This window comes from Leuresthes tenuis, unplaced genomic scaffold (assembly GCF_036924035.1).
Source record: "Leuresthes tenuis unplaced genomic scaffold, fLeuTen1.0.hap1 SCAF_10, whole genome shotgun sequence".
Taxonomy (NCBI): domain Eukaryota; kingdom Metazoa; phylum Chordata; class Actinopteri; order Atheriniformes; family Atherinopsidae; genus Leuresthes; species Leuresthes tenuis.
The window spans coordinates 25,250,855-25,271,190 of record NW_027325364.1 but is presented as its reverse complement, the minus strand read 5'-3'; the positions used below and the strand labels follow the sequence as shown (position 1 = coordinate 25,271,190).

Below are 20,336 nucleotides of genomic sequence, written 5' to 3'. Positions count from 1 at the left end.
TTACTTTCATGAGTTCTTCACGATTTCGGATTTTGCTATAAAATGAATTCCTTCACTCAAACTAAATTAAAACTGCTAAACCGCTAATCTGTTACATGTAAGGCAGATGTCAAATTCACCGAATTAGGATTATTCGGTATTCGGCCAATCGAGCTGTAGCAGCTTCGGTAAAAGAGTATAAGTTGAAGAGTTTGTGAATAAAGGTGTGCGCACACATGGTGAGCTGTAGGAAAATAGGCAGGGAGCAATGCCGACTGGGGTATATGTTCTTGTATGTTGTCTGACTGTTTGATTTGAATGTGTTGTGTAAGTGTCCTGTTGAATGTTACATGTTTGGGCTTTGACACGCTTCACTGTGGTTGTTAACTGTGTGGTGTGTCCTGAAATGTTATATGTTTGGGCTGTGTGACATGCTTAATGCTTCTCAGTAGCTACCCACTTATTCATATATAGCAACTGACAACGTAAGAAGTCCGGACATACTTTGATAGAGTAGTTGTAGAAGTATCCTTATTGATAATAGATAAACTAATTCATAGTGATAGAACAGTAGATGAACAGGTGCCTGCACATGTCTCACGAAAATAAAATTGATGTATGATTGCTGACGGCAGAGCAATACTGCCAAACTTATGAGTTCTTGTGGCAAACTTGATTCAGTGTCTTGACGTGTATACGCTGTTTCGCTGACTTGATTGTCACAAGAAACAAAGTGTGTTTGATAAGATCCGACCATTTTATTACGGGAGGATCAGTATGTATGGATTCTGATGTGACTGATAAAACCCATTCGTATCTTAAGCACAATCTAATACGTGAGACAACGCCCTGGCACACGATAAAAAAAAAAAGAGAGAGCGGTTTTGTGTCCCCACAGTCCATAATGTAGAAAAGAGAGAAAAAAGCCTTTCTGATTTGGTGTGTGTGCTCACAGTGCAGAGTGTAGAGAAAAGAAAGCCGTTTTGGTGTCACGGGTGTTGTGACTTACACACACACATTTCTGAATTGAGAAAGGAAATTATTTTAGAGGAAGCACTAGAGTTTAGATCCAACATTTGTTGATAGGCATTCATTTATTTCTTCACTTCTGATAAAAATGATAAGACTGACCTAAAGAATTGGAGGCCCATCACACTTTTAAACTTTGACTGTAAACTTTTTAGCAAGGTTTTAACGACACGGATGTCCTCTGTTTTAGAGGAGGTAATTCACCCAGACCAGGCTTGTGCCATCTCAGAGAGACAACTCACCGACAGCCTCGTACTGATTCGAGACATCATTGATTACGCTAGAGACAGAAACACCCGGCTTGTCATCTTAAATTTAGACTTTGAAAAAGCTTTTGATCGGGTCTCGCATCAATATCTCTTTCAGGTGTTGCAGCAATCGAATAGGGCCCGATTGTTCCTACTTGGTGAGATTTGCTTGGTTGAGACGCTTGCTCCCCCCCCTTGCTCCTCGGCTGACCAAGTAGGAACAATCGGGCCCTATTCGATGGCTGCCTTGTCTTTTACTCTGTGCAAAAGACAAGGCAGCCACAAACACCACGGGAACACCGTATTTAGGCTTTGTTCTGACCACTCATTCGGTGTCGCGTTTCTTTCAAGCAATTCTCCCGGTTAGCCCACACTCCGCTCGCTTCCAGAGCTGTGTTAAAGTCTACTTCGCATTCACTCTCTTTTCTCAGCAGATTAAAAGAAAGTTTCATCTTGGGCTCCCTGAAACTTCCATCCTGCACCGCTGTTTGCTTTTTCACAAGAGCAGAGAAGAGCGCACCGTTCCCAGCGGCACTGCAGTACTGGGTCGATGCTTGGAGTGAACGGAGCAAGCTTCTTTTTCAACTCCTATTCTTAAAAATCCATTTAATATGTAGTCCTCGTATAGAGGACACATTAAACTGATAAGAACAGATACTACACTTGATCTTAGCCAAAAGGCCGAGAAGCGATAACTGTCCACTGTTTCAGGTCCGAGGGCCCTTGCTGGCACAATGCGCACTTGTAGCAGTGTTCTTTTTATGGCCATAGGTGGCCAGAGTGTCACGTTGCACCTCCGCCCACCCGCTGCACTGAGCACTCTTCAGCCCTTTTAAATGGTATAACTTTGCACTCCCGCATGCTCCAGCAAGCACCATTCAAGCAACAACTTTGCACTCCAGCTTCGAACATCGGCACAATCGCAACAAGTTAAGCGACTCTACTCAGAGAAGTCACTCTGCACAGTAACAAGATTTCTTTTGCACAGACAGAAAGGGCTTCACCCGCAAAGGTAAAGCCTGCCAAAAATAGAAACAACTCATTAGTGCTGCTCTCCACGAAAGTCTTTAGTAAAAGGCGAAAGACTTGTATGTTATGAAGAGAAACCAGAGTACGATTATCCGTCACTGCGGGAGCAGGGCATCAGGCTAGTTGCCATAGCCACCTTCCCCATGGTGAGCGTTGCTTGGTTGAAACGCTTGCCCATGTGCAATCGACAAGGCAGCAACAAAAACACCACGGGAACACCGTATTGAGGCTTTGTTCTGACCGCTCATTCGGTGTCGCGTTTCTTTCAAGCAATTCTCCCGGTTAGCCCACACTCGGCTCGCTCTCAGAGCCGTGTTAAAGTCTACTTCGCATTCACTCTCTTTTCTCAGCAGACTCTTGGGATTTTATCTATAAAATGAATTCCTTCACTCAAACTATGTTAAAACTGCTTTGTCCTTCATATTTACCATGTCTAGAAAGATTTAAACAAAAAAAAAACAACGTTGTACTTTGCAGTAAAAGAAAGAGCAAATCTAAAGTTTCAGGAATCCGAGAATAAGCTTCATGAGTTCTTCACGATTTCGGATTTTGCTATAAAATGAATTCCTTCACTCAAACTAAATTAAAACTGCTAAACCGCTAATCTGTTACATGTAAGGCAGATGTCAAATTCACCGAAATAGGATCTAAGGGTATTCGGCCAATCGAGCTGTAGCAGCTTTGGTAAAAGAGTATAAGTTGAAGAGTTTGTGAATAAAGGTGTGCGCACACATAGTGAGCTGTAGGAAAATAGGCAGGGAGCAATGCCGGCTGGGGTATATGTTCTTGTATGTTGTCTGACTGTTTGATTAGAATGTCTTGTGTAACTGTCCTGTTGAATGTTACATGTTTGGGCTTTGACACTTCACGGTGGTTGTTAACTGTGTGGTGTGTCCTGAAATGTTATATGTTTGGGCTGTGTGACATGCTTAATGCTTGTCAGTAGCTACCCACTTATTCATATATAGCAACTGACAACATAAGAAGTCTGGACATACTTTGATAGTAGTTGTAGAAGTATCCTTATTGATAATAGATAAACTAATTCATAGTGATAGAACAGTAGATGAACAGGTGCCTGCACATGTCTCACGAAAATAAAATTGATGTATGATTGCTGACGGCAGAGCAATACTGCCAAACTTATGAGTTCTTGTGGCAAACTTGATTCAGTGTCTTGACGTGTATACGCTGTTTCGCTGACTTGATTGTCACAAGAAACAAAGTGTGTTTGATAAGATCCGACCATTTTATTACGGGAGGATCATTATGTATGGATTCTGATGTGACTGATAAACCCATTCGTATCGTAAGCATAATCTAATACGTGAGACAACGCCCTGGCACACAATCAAAAAAAAAAAGAGAGAGCGGTTTTGTGTCCCCACAGTCCATAATGTAGAAAAGAGAGAGAAAAGAAAGCCGTTTTGGTGTCACGGGTGTTGTAACTTACACACACACATTTCTGAATTGAGAAAGGAAATTGTTTTAGAGGAAGCACTAGAGTTTAGATCCCACATTTGTTGATAGGCATTCATTTATTTCTTCACTTCTGATGAAGTTTCAACAATAAACAACAAACTTTGTATTATGAGAAAGAACCAGACTCATTCTTCAGGAATCCGAAAATAAGCTCTATTTTACGAGTTATGCACGAATTCAGATTCTCCTATAAAACCTTAACTCTAACTAAGTTAAGACTGCTTTGTCCTTCATATTTATTCATGTCTAATTAAGTTTCAACGATAAACAACGTTGTACTTTGTACTTCTTCAGCAATAAGCATCTCTCGACATATGACGAAATACAGATTTTGCTATAAAATTAATTCCTTCTATCAGCCTGACTCAAAACTGTTTGTCCTCCTTATTTATCCACTTCAAATCAAGTTTCAACAATTAAAAAAATGTTGTAGTTTGAGAAAAAACAACTTAATCTTAAGCAATCAGTAGGGTAAGAAAGGGTAAGAAAAGGTGCAAATGCCAACCATACATCACTAAAAGGTGGAGCGGAAGTATTCGGCTGCAAGTAGGTGCGAATGCCTGACAATGTATGATCAAAAGAGGGAGCGGAGGTTTTCGGCTGCAAGGTCTGAATGTCCAACCATAATTTGTAAAAACCGGGGAAGAAAAGGCTCGAAAGCCCGACTATACACCATCAAAAGCGGGAGCGAAGGTGTTCGGCTGCAAGTAGGTGTGAATGTTCGACCATAATTTGTAAAAAGCGGGTAAGAAAAGGTTCGAATGCCCAAACATACACCATCAAAAGAGGGAGCGGAGGTGTTCCGCTGTAAGACGGTGTGAATGTCCGATCATAGTTGGTAAAAAGCGGGTAAGAAAAGGTTAAAATACCCGACTGTACACAATCAAAAGAGGGAGCGGAGTTGTTCAGCTAAGAGAAGGTGTGAAAGTCCGACCATGGTTTGTAAAAAGCGGGTAAGAAAAGGTTCGTATGCCCGAATATACACTATCAAAACCGGAAGCGTAGGTGTTCGGCTGCAAGAAGGTGTGAACGTCCGACCAAAGTTTGTAAAAAGCAGTTAAGAAAAGGTTTGAATATCCAACCGAACATAATCAAAAGCGGGAGCAGAGCTGTTCGACTGCAAGTAGGTGTGAATGTCAGATCATAATTGCTGAAAAATGTGATAGAAAAGACTAGAATGCCGGACAATACATCATCAAAAGCGGGAGAGGTGGTTTTTCGGCTGCAAGTAGGTGTGAATGTCCAGCCATAATTACTCACAAACGGGGGAAGAAAAGGTAGTATTTCCAGACCACACATGATCAAAACAGGGAATGGAGGTGAGGTGGTTCAGCTGCAAGGTGTGAATGTCTGACTAAAGTTTGTAAAAACCGTGTAAGACAAGGGGCGAATGCCCGACAATGTATGATCAAAAGAGGGAGCGGAGGTTTTCGGCTGCAAGGTCTGAATGTCCAACCATAATTTGTAAAAATCGGGGAAGAAAAGGCTCGAAAGCCCGACTATACACCATCAAAAGCGGGAGCAGAGGTGTTCAGGTGCAAGAAGGTCTGAATGTCCGACCAATAATTACTGAAAAATGGGTAAGAAAAGGTGCGAATGCCAAATCACACATCATCAAAAGCAGGAGCGGATGTGTTCGGCTACAAGAAGGTTTGAATGTCCAACCATAGTAAGTAATAGGTGGGTAAGAAAAGGCTCGAATGCCCGACTATACACCATCAAAAGCGGAAGCGGAGGTGTTCGGCTGCAAGACGGTGTGAACGTCCGACCAAAGTTTGTAAAAAGCATTAAGAAAATGTTCGAATATCCAACCAAACATAATCAAAAGCGGGAGCAGAGCTGTTCGACTGCAAGTAGGTGTGAATATCAGATCATAATTTGCAAAAAGCTGATGAGAAAGGGTGAGAATGCCCGACTATACACTATCAAATGTGGGAGCGGAGGTGTTCGTCTGTGAGTAGGTGTGAATGTCCGACCATAATTGCTGAAAAATGTGTTAGAAAAGGTAAGAATGCCGGACCATATATCATCAAAAGCAGGAGAGGTTGTGTTTGGCTGCAAGAAGGTGTGAATGTCCAGCCATAATTACTCACAAACGGGTAAGAAAAGGTACTATTGCCAGACCATATATGATCAAAACAGGGAGTGGAGGTGGTTCAGCTGCAAGAAGGTTTGAATGTCCGACTAAAGTTTGTAAAAAGCGGGTAAGACAAGGTGTGAATGCCCGACAATGTATGATCAAAAGAGGAGCGGAGGTTTTCGGCTGCAAGAAGGTCTGAATGTCCACCCATAATTACTGAAAAATGGGTAAGAAAAGGTGCGAAAGCCCAATCGCACATGATCATAAGTGGATGAGAAGGTGTTCGACTGCAAGTAGGTGTGAATGTAAGATCATAATTTGTAAAAAGCGGGTAAGAAAAGGTAAGAATGCCCAACCATAAATTATCAAAAGCGGCAGCAGAGTTTCGGCTGGTATTTATCAATGTCTAGATAGATTTCAACAAAAAACAACGTTGTACTTTGCAGTAAAAGAAAGTGCAAATCAAAAGTTTTAGGAATCCGAGAATAAGCTTATTTTCATGAGTTCTGCACGATTTCGGATTTTATGTATAAAATTAATTTCTTCACGCAAACTAAGTTAACACTGCTTTGTCCTTCATATGTACCCATTTCTACATATATTTCAAGCATAAACTTCCTCATATTACCCTGAATGAGAAAGACCCACACTTGTGATTAAGCCATACCTCCCTTTTGAGGAGTTCTGCATGATTTGGGATTTTATCTATAAAATTAATTCCTTCACTCAAACTATGTTAAAACGGCTTTTACCTTCATATTTATCAATGTCTCGATAGATTTAAGCAAAAAAACAACGTTGTACTTTGCAGTAAAAGAAAGAGCCAATCAAAAGTTTTAGGAATCCGAGAATAAGCTTATTTTCATGAGTTCTGCACGATTTCGGATTTTATGTATAAAATGAATTCATTCACTCAAACCAAGTTAAAACTGCTTTTTCCTTCATATTTATCAATGTCTCAATAGATTTAAGCAAAAAAACAACGTTGTACTTTGCAATAAAAGAAAGAGCAAATCAAAAGTTTTAGGAATCCGAGAATAAGCTTATTTTCATGAGTTCTGCACGATTTCGGATTTTATGTATAAAATGAATTCATTCACTCAAACCAAGTTAAAACTGCTTTTTCCTTCATATTTATCAATGTCTAGATCGACTTCAACAAAGAACAACATTGTATTTTGCAGTAGAAGAAAGAGCAAAACTGAAGGATCAGGAATCCGAGAATAAGCTTCTTTTCATACGTTCTGCATGATTTGGGATTTTATGTATAAAATGAATTCCTTCACTCAAACTAAGTTAACACTGCTTTGTCCTTCATATGTACCCATTTCTACATATATTTCAAGCATAAACTTCCTCATACTACCCTGAATGAGAAAGAACCACACTTGTGATTAAGCCATACGCCCCTTTTGAGGAGTTCTGCATGATTTGGGATTTTATCTATAAAATCAATTCCTTCACTCAAACTATGTTAAAACGGCTTTTACCTTCATATTTATCAATGTCTCGATAGATTTAAACAAAAAAAAAACAACGTTGTACTTTGCAGTAAAAGAAAGAGCCAATCAAAAGTTTTAGGAATCCGAGAATAAGCTTATTTTCATGAGTTCTGCACGATTTCGGATTTTATGTATAAAATGAATTCATTCACTCAAACCAAGTTAAAACTGCTTTTTCCTTCATATTTATCAATGTCTCAATAGATTTAAGCAAAAAAACAACGTTGTACTTTGCAATAAAAGAAAGAGCAAATCAAAAGTTTTAGGAATCCGAGAATAAGCTTATTTTCATGAGTTCTGCACGATTTCGGATTTTATGTATAAAATGAATTCATTCACTCAAACCAAGTTAAAACTGCTTTTTCCTTCATATTTATCAATGTCTAGATCGACTTCAACAAAGAACAACATTGTATTTTGCAGTAGAAGAAAGAGCAAAACTGAAGGATCAGGAATCCGAGAATAAGCTTCTTTTCATACGTTCTGCATGATTTGGGATTTTATGTATAAAATTAATTCCTTCTCTCAAACTAAGTTAACACTGCTTTGTCCTTCATATGTACCCATTTCTACATATATTTCAAGCATAAACTTCCTCATACTACCCTGAATGAGAAAGAACCACACTTGTGATTAAGCCATACGCCCCTTTTGAGGAGTTCTGCATGATTTGGGATTTTTTCTATAAAATCAATTCCTTCACTCAAACTATGTTAAAACGGCTTTTACCTTCATATTTATCAATGTCTCGATAGATTTAAACAAAAAAACAACGTTGTACTTTGCAGTAAAAGAAAGAGCCAATCAAAAGTTTTAGGAATCCGAGAATAAGCTTATTTTCATGAGTTCTGCACGATTTCGGATTTTATGTATAAAATGAATTCATTCACTCAAACCAAGTTAAAACTGCTTTTTCCTTCATATTTATCAATGTCTAGATCGACTTCAACAAAGAACAACACTGTATTTTGCAGTAGAAGAAAGAGCAACACTGAAGGATCAGGAATCCGAGAATAAGCTTATTTTCTTATGGGCAAGTGGGAACTGCTTTGTCCTTCATATTTATCAATGTGTAGATGGATTTCAACTTCTTCTACTGCATCTTCTTCACACCTTCTTGTAGCCGAACACTTCCGCTCCCGCTATTGATTGTGTACAGTCGGGTATTTTAACCTTTTCTTACCCGCTTTTTACCAACTATGGTCGGACATTAACACCGTCTTGCAGCTGAACACCTCCTCTCCCGCTTATGATGATGTGTGCTTTGATATTCGAAAATTTTCTTTCATGTTTTCTAGCAATTATTGATGGACATTCAGACCTTCTTGCAGCCGAACACTTCCGCTCTACCTTTTAGTGTTCTATGGGGTATTCACACCTTTTTTTTCACCGCATTTTATAGATTATGGTTGTAAATTCTCACCCACTCTTATCCGAAGACCTCTCCTCCTGCTTTGGTTAATATATAGTCGGGCATTCGAACCTTTTCTTACCCGCTTTTTACAAATTATGGTCGAACATTCACACCTACTTGCAGCCGAACACCTCCGCTCCCGCTTTTGATGGTGTATAGTCGGGCTTTCGAGCCTTTTCTTCCCCGGTTTTTACAAATTATGGTTGGACATTCAGACCTTGCAGCCGAAAACCTCCGCTCCCTCTTTTGATCATACATTGTCAGGCATTCGCACCTACTTGCAGCCGAATACTTCCGCTCCACCTTTTAGTGATGTATGGTTGGCATTTGCACCTTTTCTTACCCTTTCTTACCCTACTGATTGCTTAAGATTAAGTTGTTTTTTCTCAAACTACAACATTTTTTTAATTGTTGAAACTTGATTTGAAGTGGATAAATAAGGAGGACAAACAATTTGAGTCAGGCTGATAGAAGGAATTAATTTTATAGCAAAATCTGTATTTCGTCATATGTCGAGAGATGCTTATTGCTGAAGAAGTACAAAGTACAACGTTGTTTATCGTTGAAACTTGATTAGACATGAATAAATATGAAGGACAAAGCAGTCTTAACTTGGTTAGAGTTAAGGTTTTATAGGAGAATCCGAATTCGTGCATAACTCGTAAAATAGAGCTTATTTTCGGATTCCTGAAGAATGAGTCTGGTTCTTTCTCATAATACAAAGTTTGTTGTTTATTGTTGAAACTTCATCAGAAGTGAAGAAATAAATGAATGCCTATCAACAAATGTGGGATCTAAACTCTAGTGCTTCCTCTAAAATAATTTCCTTTCTCAATTCAGAAATGTGTGTGTGTAAGTTACAACACCTGTGACACCAAAACGGCTTTCTTTTCTCTCTTTTCTCTACACTCTGCACTGTGAGAACACACACCAAATCAGAAAGGCTTTTTTCTCTCTTTTCTACATTATGGACTGTGGGGACACAAAACCGCTCTCTCTTTTTTTTTTTGATTGTGTGCCAGGGCGTTGTCTCACGTATTAGATTATGCTTACGATACGAATGGGTTTATCAGTCACATCAGAATCCATACATACTGATCCTCCCGTAATAAAATGGTCGGATCTTATCAAACACACTTTGTTTCTTGTGACAATCAAGTCAGCGAAACAGCGTATACACGTCAACACACTGAATCAAGTTTGCCACAAGAACTCATAAGTTTGGCAGTATTGCTCTGCCGTCAGCAATCATGCACCCATTTTATTTTCGTGAGACATGTGCAGGCACCTGTTCATCTACTGTTCTATCACTATGAATTAGTTTATCTATTATCAATAAGGATACTTCTAAAACTACTATCAAAGTATGTCCAGACTTCTTATGTTGTCAGTTGCTATATATGAATAAGTGGGTAGCTACTGACAAGCATTAAGCATGTCACACAGCCCAAACATATAACATTTCAGGACACACCACACAGTTAACAACCACCGTGAAGTGTCAAAGCCCAAACATGTAACATTCAACAGGACACTTACACAACACATTCAAATCAAACAGTCAGACAACATACAAGAACATATACCCCAGCCGGCATTGCTCCCTGCCTATTTTCCTACAGCTCACTATGTGTGCGCACACCTTTATTCACAAACTCTTCAACTTATACTCTTTTACCGAAGCTGCTACAGCTCGATTGGCCGAATACCGAATAATCCTAATTCGGTGAATTTGACATCTGCCTTACATGTAACAGATTAGCGGTTTAGCAGTTTTAATTTAGTTTGAGTGAAGGAATTCATTTTATAGCAAAATCCGAAATCGTGAAGAACTCATGAAAGTAAGCTTATTCTCGGATTCCTGAAACTTTAGATTTGCTATTTCTTTTACTGCAAAGTACAACGTTGGTTTTTTTGTTTAAATCTTTCAAGACATGGTAAATATGAAGGACAAAGCAGTTTTAATCCCAAGAGTCTGCTGAGAAAAGAGAGTGAATGCGAAGTAGACTTTAACACGGCTCTGGGAGCGAGCCGAGTGCGGGCTAACCGGGAGAATTGCTTGAAAGAAACGCGACACCGAATGAGCGGTCAGAACAAAGCCTCAATACGGTTTTCCCGTGGTGTTTTTGTTGCTGCCTTGTCTTTTGCACAGAGTAAAAGACAAGGCAGCCATCGAATAGGGCCCGATTGTTCCTACTTGGTCAGCCGAGGAGCAAGGGGGGGGGGGGAGCAAGCGTTTCAACCAAGCAAAGCTCACCATGGGGAAGGTGGCTATGCCAACTAGCCTGATGCCCTGCTCCCGCAGTGACGGATAATCATACTCTGGTTTCTCTTCATAACGTACAAGTCTTTCACCTTTTACTAAAGACTTCTGTGGAGAGCAGCACTAATGAGTTGTTTCTATTTTTGGCAGGCTTTACCTTTGCGGGTGAAGCCCTTTCTGTCTGTGCAAAAGAAATCTTGTTACTGTGCAGAGTGACTTCTCTGAGTAGAGTCGCCTTACTTGTTGCGACTGTGCCGATGTTCGAAGCTGGAGTGCAAAGTTGTTGCTTGAATGGTGCTTGCTGGAGCGTGCGGGAGTGCAAAGTTATACCATTTAAAATGGCTGAAGAGTGCTCAGTGCAGCGGGTGGGCGGAGGTGCAAAGTGACACTCTGAACCAGTGGACAGTTGTCGCTTCTCGACCTTTTGGCTAAGATCAAGTGTAGTATCTGTTCTTATCAGTTTAATATCTGATATGTCCTCTATACGAGGACTACATATTAAATGGATTTTTAGCAATAGGAGTTGAAAAAGTAGCTTGCTCCGTTCACTCCAAGCATTGACCCCGTACTGCAGTGCCGCTGGGAACGGTGCGCTCTTCTCTACTCTTGTGAAAAAGCAAACGAAAAAGCTCCTCGGCTGACCAAGTAGGAACAATCGGGCCCTATTCGATGGCTGCCTTGTCTTTTACTCTGTGCAAAAGACAAGGCAGCAACAAAAACACCACGGGAAAACCGTATTGAGGCTTTGTTCTGACCGCTCATTCGGTGTCGCGTTTCTTTCAAGCAATTCTCCCGGTTAGCCCCCGCACTCGGCTCGCTCCCAGAGCCGTGTTAAAGTCTACTTCGCATTCACTCTCTTTTCTCAGCAGACTTTTGGGATTTTATCAATAAAATGAATTCCTTCACTCAAACTATGTTAAAACTGCTTTGTCCTTCATATTTACCATGTCTTGAAAGATTTAAACAAAAAAACCAACGTTGTACTTTGCAGTAAAAGAAATAGCAAAAAGTTTCAGGAATCCGAGAATAAGCTTACTTTCATGAGTTCTTCACGATTTCGGATTTTGCTATAAAATGAATTCCTTCACTCAAACTAAATTAAAACTGCTAAATCGCTAATCTGTTACATGTAAGGCAGATGTCAAATTCACAGAATTAGGATTATTCAGTATTCGGCCAATCGAGCTCTAGCAGCTTCGGTAAAAGAGTATAAGTTGAAGAGTTTGTGAATAAAGGTGTGCGCACACATGGTGAGCTGTAGGAAAATAGGCAGGGAGCAATGCCGACTGGGGTATATGTTCTTGTATGTTGTCTGACTGTTTGATTTGAATGTGTTGTGTAAGTGTCCTGTTGAATGTTACATGTTTGGGCTTTGACACGCTTCACTGTGGTTGTTAACTGTGTGGTGTGTCCTGAAATGTTATATGTTTGGGCTGTGTGACATGCTTAATGCTTCTCAGTAGCTACCCACTTATTCATATATAGCAACTGACAACGTAAGAAGTCCGGACATACTTTGATAGAGTAGTTGTAGAAGTATCCTTATTGATAATAGATAAACTAATTCATAGTGATAGAACAGTAGATGAACAGGTGCCTGCACATGTCTCACGAAAATAAAATTGATGTATGATTGCTGACGGCAGAGCAATACTGCCAAACTTATGAGTTCTTGTGGCAAACTTGATTCAGTGTCTTGACGTGTATACGCTGTTTCGCTGACTTGATTGTCACAAGAAACAAAGTGTGTTTGATAAGATCCGACCATTTTATTACGGGAGGATCAGTATGTATGGATTCTGATGTGACTGATAAAACCCATTCGTATCTTAAGCACAATCTAATACGTGAGACAACGCCCTGGCACACGATAAAAAAAAAAAGAGAGAGCGGTTTTGTGTCCCCACAGTCCATAATGTAGAAAAGAGAGAAAAAAGCCTTTCTGATTTGGTGTGTGTGCTCACAGTGCAGAGTGTAGAGAAAAGAAAGCCGTTTTGGTGTCACGGGTGTTGTGACTTACACACACACATTTCTAAATTGAGAAAGGAAATTATTTTAGAGGAAGCACTAGAGTTTAGATCCAACATTTGTTGATAGGCATTCATTTATTTCTTCACTTTTGATAAAAATGATAAGACTGACCTAAAGAATTGGAGGCCCATCACACTTTTAAATTTTGACTGTAAACTTTTTAGCAAGGTTTTAACGACACGGATGTCCTCTGTTTTAGAGGAGGTAATTCACCCAGACCAGGCTTGTGCCATCTCAGAGAGACAACTCACCGACAGCCTCGTACTGATTCGAGACATCATTGATTACGCTAGAGACAGAAACACCCGGCTTGTCATCTTAAATTTAGACTTTGAAAAAGCTTTTGATCGGGTCTCGCATCAATATCTCTTTCAGGTGTTGCAGCAATCGAATAGGGCCCGATTGTTCCTACTTGGTGAGATTTGCTTGGTTGAGACGCTTGCTCCCCCCCCTTGCTCCTCGGCTGACCAAGTAGGAACAATCGGGCCCTATTCGATGGCTGCCTTGTCTTTTACTCTGTGCAAAAGACAAGGCAGCCACAAACACCACGGGAACACCGTATTGAGGCTTTGTTCTGACCACTCATTCGGTGTCGCGTTTCTTTCAAGCAATTCTCCCGGTTAGCCCACACTCGGCTCGCTTCCAGAGCTGTGTTAAAGTCTACTTCGCATTCACTCTCTTTTCTCAGCAGATTAAAAGAAAGTTTCATCTTGGGCTCCCTGAAACTTCCATCCTGCACCGCTGTTTGCTTTTTCACAAGAGCAGAGAAGAGCGCACCGTTCCCAGCGGCACTGCAGTACTGGGTCGATGCTTGGAGTGAACGGAGCAAGCTTCTTTTTCAACTCCTATTCTTAAAAATCCATTTAATATGTAGTCCTCGTATAGAGGACACATTAAACTGATAAGAACAGATACTACACTTGATCTTAGCCAAAAGGCCGAGAAGCGATAACTGTCCACTGTTTCAGGTCCGAGGGCCCTTGCTGGCACAATGCGCACTTGTAGCAGTGTTCTTTTTATGGCCATAGGTGGCCAGAGTGTCACGTTGCACCTCCGCCCACCCGCTGCACTGAGCACTCTTCAGCCCTTTTAAATGGTATAACTTTGCACTCCCGCATGCTCCAGCAAGCACCATTCAAGCAACAACTTTGCACTCCAGCTTCGAACATCGGCACAATCGCAACAAGTAAGGCGACTCTACTCAGAGAAGTCACTCTGCACAGTAACAAGATTTCTTTTGCACAGACAGAAAGGGCTTCACCCGCAAAGGTAAAGCCTGCCAAAAATAGAAACAACTCATTAGTGCTGCTCTCCACGAAAGTCTTTAGTAAAAGGCGAAAGACTTGTATGTTATGAAGAGAAACCAGAGTACGATTATCCGTCACTGCGGGAGCAGGGCATCAGGCTAGTTGCCATAGCCACCTTCCCCATGGTGAGCGTTGCTTGGTTGAAACGCTTGCCCCTGTGCAATCGACAAGGCAGCAACAAAAACACCACGGGAACACCGTATTGAGGCTTTGTTCTGACCGCTCATTCGGTGTCGCGTTTCTTTCCAGCAATTCTCCCGGTTAGCCCACACTCGGCTCGCTCCCAGAGCCGTGTTAAAGTCTACTTCGCATTCACTCTCTTTTCTCAGCAGACTCTTGGGATTTCATCTATAAAATGAATTCCTTCACTCAAACTATGTTAAAACTGCTTTGTTCTTCATATTTACCATGTTTAGAAAGATTTAAACAAAAAAAAAACAACGTTGTACTTTGCAGTAAAAGAAAGAGCAAATCTAAAGTTTCAGGAATCCGAGAATAAGCTTACTTTCATGAGTTCTTCACGATTTCGGATTTTGCTATAAAATGAATTCCTTCACTCAAACTAAATTAAAACTGCTAAACCGCTAATCTGTTACATGTAAGGCAGATGTCAAATTCACCGAAATAGGATCTAAGGGTATTCGGCCAATCGAGCTGTAGCAGCTTTGGTAAAAGAGTATAAGTTGAAGAGTTTGTGAATAAAGGTGTGCGCACACATAGTGAGCTGTAGGAAAATAGGCAGGGAGCAATGCCGGCTGGGGTATATGTTCTTGTATGTTGTCTGACTGTTTGATTTGAATGTGTTGTGTAAGTGTCCTGTTGAATGTTACATGTTTGGGCTTTGACACTTCACGGTGGTTGTTAACTGTGTGGTGTGTCCTGAAATGTTATATGTTTGGGCTGTGTGACATGCTTAATGCTTCTCAGTAGCTACCCACTTATTCATATATAGCAACTGACAACATAAGAAGTCTGGACATACTTTGATAGTAGTTGTAGAAGTATCCTTAGTGATAATAGATAAACTAATTCATAGTGATAGAACAGTAGATGAACAGGTGCCTGCACATGTCTCACGAAAATAAAATTGATGTATGATTGCTGACGGCAGAGCAATACTGCCAAACTTATGAGTTCTTGTGGCAAACTTGATTCAGTGTGTTGACGTGTATACGCTGTTTCGCTGACTTGATTGTCACAAGAAACAAAGTGTGTTTGATAAGATCCGACCATTTTATTACGGGAGGATCAGTATGTATGGATTCTGATGTGACTGATAAACCCATTCGTATCGTAAGCATAATCTAATACGTGAGACAACGCCCTGGCACACAATCAAAAAAAAAAAGAGAGAGCGGTTTTGTGTCCCCACAGTCCATAATGTAGAAAAGAGAGAAAAAAGCCTTTCTGATTTGGTGTGTGTTCTCACAGTGCAGAGTGTAGAGAAAAGAGAGAAAAGAAAGCCGTTTTGGTGTCACGGGTGTTGTAACTTACACACACACATTTCTGAATTGAGAAAGGAAATTATTTTAGAGGAAGCACTAGAGTTTAGATCCCACATTTGTTGATAGGCATTCATTTATTTCTTCACTTTTGATGAAGTTTCAACAATAAACAACAAACTTTGTATTATGAGAAAGAACCAGACTCATTCTTCAGGAATCCGAAAATAAGCTCTATTTTACGAGTTATGCACGAATTCGGATTCTCCTATAAAACCTTAACTCTAACCAAGTTAAGACTGCTTTGTCCTTCATATTTATTCATGTCTAATCAAGTTTCAACGATAAACAACGTTGTACTTTGTACTTCTTCAGCAATAAGCATCTCTCGACATATGACGAAATACAGATTTTGCTATAAAATTAATTCCTTCTATCAGCCTGACTCAAAACTGTTTGTCCTCCTTATTTATCCACTTCAAATCAAGTTTCAACAATTAAAAAAATGTTGTAGTTTGAGAAAAAACAACTTAAAATTAAGCAATCAGTAGGGTAAGAAAGGGTAAGAAAAGGTGCAAATGCCAACCATACATCACTAAAAGGTGGAGCGGAAGTATTCGGCTGCAAGTAGGTGCGAATGCCTGACAATGTATGATCAAAAGAGGGAGCGGAGGTTTTCGGCTGCAAGGTCTGAATGTCCAACCATAATTTGTAAAAACCGGGGAAGAAAAGGCTCGAAAGCCCGACTATACACCATCAAAAGCGGGAGCGGAGGTGTTCGGCTGCAAGTAGGTGTGAATGTTCGACCATAATTTGTAAAAAGCGGGTAAGAAAAGGTTCGAATGCCCGACTATATATTAACCAAAGCAGGAGGAGAGGTCTTCGGATAAGAGTGGGTGAGAATTTACAACCATAATCTATAAAATGCGGTGAAAAAAAAGGTGTGAATACCCCATAGAACACTAAAAGGTAGAGCGGAAGTGTTCGGCTGCAAGAAGGTGTGAATGTCTGACCATAGTTTGTAAAAAGCGGGTAAGAAAAGGTTCGAATGCCCGAACATACACCATCAAAGGAGGGAGCGGAGGTGTTCCGCTGTAAGAAGGTGTGAATGTCCGACCATAGTTGGCAAAAAGCAGGTAAGAAAAGGTTAAAATACCCGATTGTACACAATCAATAGCGGGAGCAGAGTTGTTCCGCTACTAAAAGGTGTGAAAGTCCGACCATGAATTGTAAAAAGCGGGTAAGAAAAGGTGCGAATGCCCGACAATGTATGATCAAAAGAGGGAGCGGAGGTTTTCGGCTGAAACAAGGTCTGAATGTCCATCCATATTTTGTAAAAATCTGGGAAGAAAAGGCTCGAAAGCCCGACTATACACCATCAACAGCTGGAGCGGAGGTGTTCAGCTGCAAGAAGGTCTGAATGTCCATCAATAATTGCTAGAAAACATGGAAGAGAATTTTCGAAAATCAAACCGCACATGATCATAAGCGGGAGACGAGGTGTTCAAATGCAAGAAGGTGTGAATGTCCACCCATAATTACTGCAAAATGGGTAAGAAAAGGTACGAATGCCCAACCATACATGATCCTAACAGGGAGCGGAGGTGTTTGGCTGCGACAAGGTGTGTATGTCCACCCATAATTAATGAAAAGCGGGCAACAAGTAGGTTTGAATACCCATCATCAAAAGCAGGAGTGGATGTGTTCGGCTACAAGAAGGTTTGAATGTCTGACCATAGTTTGTAAAAAGCGGGTAAGAAAAGGTTCGAATGCCCGAACATACACCATCAAAGGAGGGAGCGGAGGTGTTCCGCTGTAAGAAGGTGTGAATGTCCAACCATAATTGGCAAAAAGCAGGTAAGAAAAGGTTAAAATACCCTATTGTACACAATCAATAGCGGGAGCAGAGTTGTTCCGCTACTAAAAGGTGTGAAAGTCTGACCATGAATTGTAAAAAGCGGGTAAGAAAAGGTGCGAATGCCCGACAATGTATGATCAAAAGAGGGAGCGGAGGTTTTCGGCTGAAAGAAGGTCTGAATGTCCATCCATAATTTGTAAAAATCGGGGAAGAAAAGGCTCGAAAGCCCGACTATACACCATCAACAGCTGGAGCGGAGGTGTTCAGCTGCAAGACGGTCTGAATGTCCATCAATAATTGCTAGAAAACATGAAAGAAAATTTTCAAATATCAAACTGCACATGATCATAAGCAGGAGAGGAGGTGTTCAGCTGCAAGAAGGTGTGAATGTCTACCCATAATTACTGAAAAATGGGTAAGAGAAGGTGCGAATGCCTAACCATACATCATCAAAAGAGGGAGCGGAGGTGTTCCGCTGTAAGACGGTGTGAATGTCCGACCATAGATGGTAAAAAGCGGGTAAGAAAAGGTTAAATTACCCGACTGTACACAATCAAAAGAGGGAGCGGAGTTGTTCAGCTAAGAGAAGGTGTGAAAGTCCGACCTTGGTTTGTAAAAAGCGGGTAAGAAAAGGTTCGTATGCCCGAATATACACCATCAAAAGCGGAAGCGGATGTGTTCGGCTGCAAGATATTGTGAACGTCCGACCAAAGTTTGTAAAAAGCAGTTAAGAAAAGGTTCGAATATCTAACCAAACATAAGAATGAGTCTTTTCCGCTGTAGAATGCCCGACTATAGACCATCAAATGCGGGAGCGGAGGTGTTCGGCTCTGAGTAGGTGTGAATGTCCGACCATAATTGCTGAAGAATGTGTTAGAAAAGGTAAGAATGCTGGACCATACATCATCAAAAGCGGTAGTGGTGGTGTTCGGCTGCAAAAAGGTGTGACTGTTCGACTAAAGTTTGCAAAAAGTGGGTAAGACAAGGTGCGAATGCCTGACAATGTATGATCAAAAGCGGGAGCGGAGGTGTTCAGCTGCAAGAAGGTCTACATGTCCATCAATAATTGCTAGAAAACATGAAAGAAACTTTTCGAAAATCAAACCGCACATGATCATAAGTGGGATAGGAGGTGTTCAGCTGCAAGGTGTGAATGTCCACCCATAATTCCTGAAAAATGGGCAAAAAAAAGGTGTGAATGCCCAACCATACATCATCAAAAGCAGGAGTGGAAGTGTTCGGCTACAAGAAGGTGTGAACGTCCAAACAAAATATGTAAAAAGAAGTTAAGAAAAGGTTCGAATATCCAACCAAACATAATCAAAAGCGGGAGCAGAGCTGTTCGACTGCAAGTAGGTGTGAATGTCAGATCATAATTTGCAAAAAGCTGATGAGAAAGGGTGAGAATGCCCGACTATACATCATCAAATGCGGGAGCGGAGTTGTTCGGCTGTGAGTAGGTGTGAATCTCCGACCATAATTGCTGAAAAATGTGTTAGAAAAGGTAAAAATGCCGGTCCATACATCATCAAAAGCGAGAGAGGTTGTGTTCGGCTGCAAGTAGGTGTGAATGTCCAGCCATAATTACTCACAAACGGGTAAGAAAAGGTAGTATTGCCAGACCATATATGATCAAAACAGGGAGCGGAGGTGGTTCAGCTGCAAGAAGGTTTGAATGTCAAACTAAAGTTCAAATATATGAACAAAAGCGGGAGGAGAGGTCTTCGGATGAAAGTGGTTGAAAATTTCCAACCATAATGTATAAAATGCGGTGAAAAAAAAGGTTTGATAGAACACTAAAAGGTGGAGCGGAAGTGTTCGGCTGCAAGAAGGTGTGAATGTCCGACTATATTTGGTGAAAAGCAGGTGAAGCAAGGTCTGAATGCCCAACCTTACATCATCAAAAGCGAGATCAGAGTTGTTTGGCTGCAAGAAGGCCATAGTTTGCCAAAAGCGGGTAAGGTGCGAATGTCCGACTAAATATTAACAAAATTTGGGGCGGAGGTTTTCGGATGCAAGTGGGTGTGAATATCCCACCATACAAGTATGGTGGAGAGGAAGCTGTGAATAGCCGACCATAGTTTGGAAAAAGCGGGTAAGAAAAGGTTTGAATGCCCGAACATACACCATCAAAAGAGGGAGCGGAGGTGTTCCGCTGTACGAAGGTGTGAATGTCCGACCATACTTGGTAAAAAGCGGGTAAGAAAAGGTTAAAATACCCTACTGTACACAATCAATAGCGGGAGCGGATGTGTTCGGCTACAAGAAGGTGTGACAGTCCGACCATGGTTTGTAAAAAGCGGGTAAGAAAAGGTGCGAATGTCCGACAATGTATGATCAAAAGAGAGAGCGGAGGTTTTCGGATACACGAAGGTTTGAATGTCCTACCATAGTTTGTAAATAGCGGGTAAGAAAAGGTTCGAATGCCCGACTATACACTATAAAAAGCGGGAGCGGAGTTGTTCCGCTGTAAGACGGTGTTAATGTCCGACCATAGTTGGTAAAAAGCGGGTAAGAAAAGGTTAAAATACCCGACTGTACACAATCAATAGCGGGAGCGGAGTTGTTCGGCTACAAGAAGGTGTGAAAGTCCGACCATGGTTTGTAAAAAGCAGTTAAGAAAAGGTTCGAATATCCAACCAAACATAATCAAAAGCGGGAGCAGAGCTGTT

General features: G+C 40.9%; 6 non-coding genes across 6 annotated transcripts; 2 read left to right on the top strand and 4 right to left on the bottom strand.

The window, feature by feature from the left end:
- Positions 1-1,765: 1,765 nt before the first annotated feature.
- Positions 1,766-1,949, bottom strand: LOC140317070 (U2 spliceosomal RNA). The gene has a single exon (XR_011917419.1). It is a non-coding gene; the product is annotated as a U2 spliceosomal RNA (small nuclear RNA).
- A 308-nt stretch (positions 1,950-2,257) lies between these two features.
- Positions 2,258-2,371, bottom strand: LOC140317301 (U5 spliceosomal RNA). The gene has a single exon (XR_011917627.1). It is a non-coding gene; the product is annotated as a U5 spliceosomal RNA (small nuclear RNA).
- Positions 2,372-11,080: 8,709 nt separating this feature from the next.
- Positions 11,081-11,194, top strand: LOC140317296 (U5 spliceosomal RNA). Its single transcript, XR_011917622.1, has one exon. It is a non-coding gene; the product is annotated as a U5 spliceosomal RNA (small nuclear RNA).
- A 240-nt stretch (positions 11,195-11,434) lies between these two features.
- On the top strand, positions 11,435-11,625 carry LOC140317025 (U2 spliceosomal RNA). Its single transcript, XR_011917378.1, has one exon. It is a non-coding gene; the product is annotated as a U2 spliceosomal RNA (small nuclear RNA).
- A 2,198-nt stretch (positions 11,626-13,823) lies between these two features.
- On the bottom strand, positions 13,824-14,007 carry LOC140317069 (U2 spliceosomal RNA). Its single transcript, XR_011917418.1, has one exon. It is a non-coding gene; the product is annotated as a U2 spliceosomal RNA (small nuclear RNA).
- A 308-nt stretch (positions 14,008-14,315) lies between these two features.
- LOC140317300 (U5 spliceosomal RNA) lies at positions 14,316-14,429 on the bottom strand. Its single transcript, XR_011917626.1, has one exon. It is a non-coding gene; the product is annotated as a U5 spliceosomal RNA (small nuclear RNA).
- Between the last annotated feature and the right edge of the window lie 5,907 nt (positions 14,430-20,336).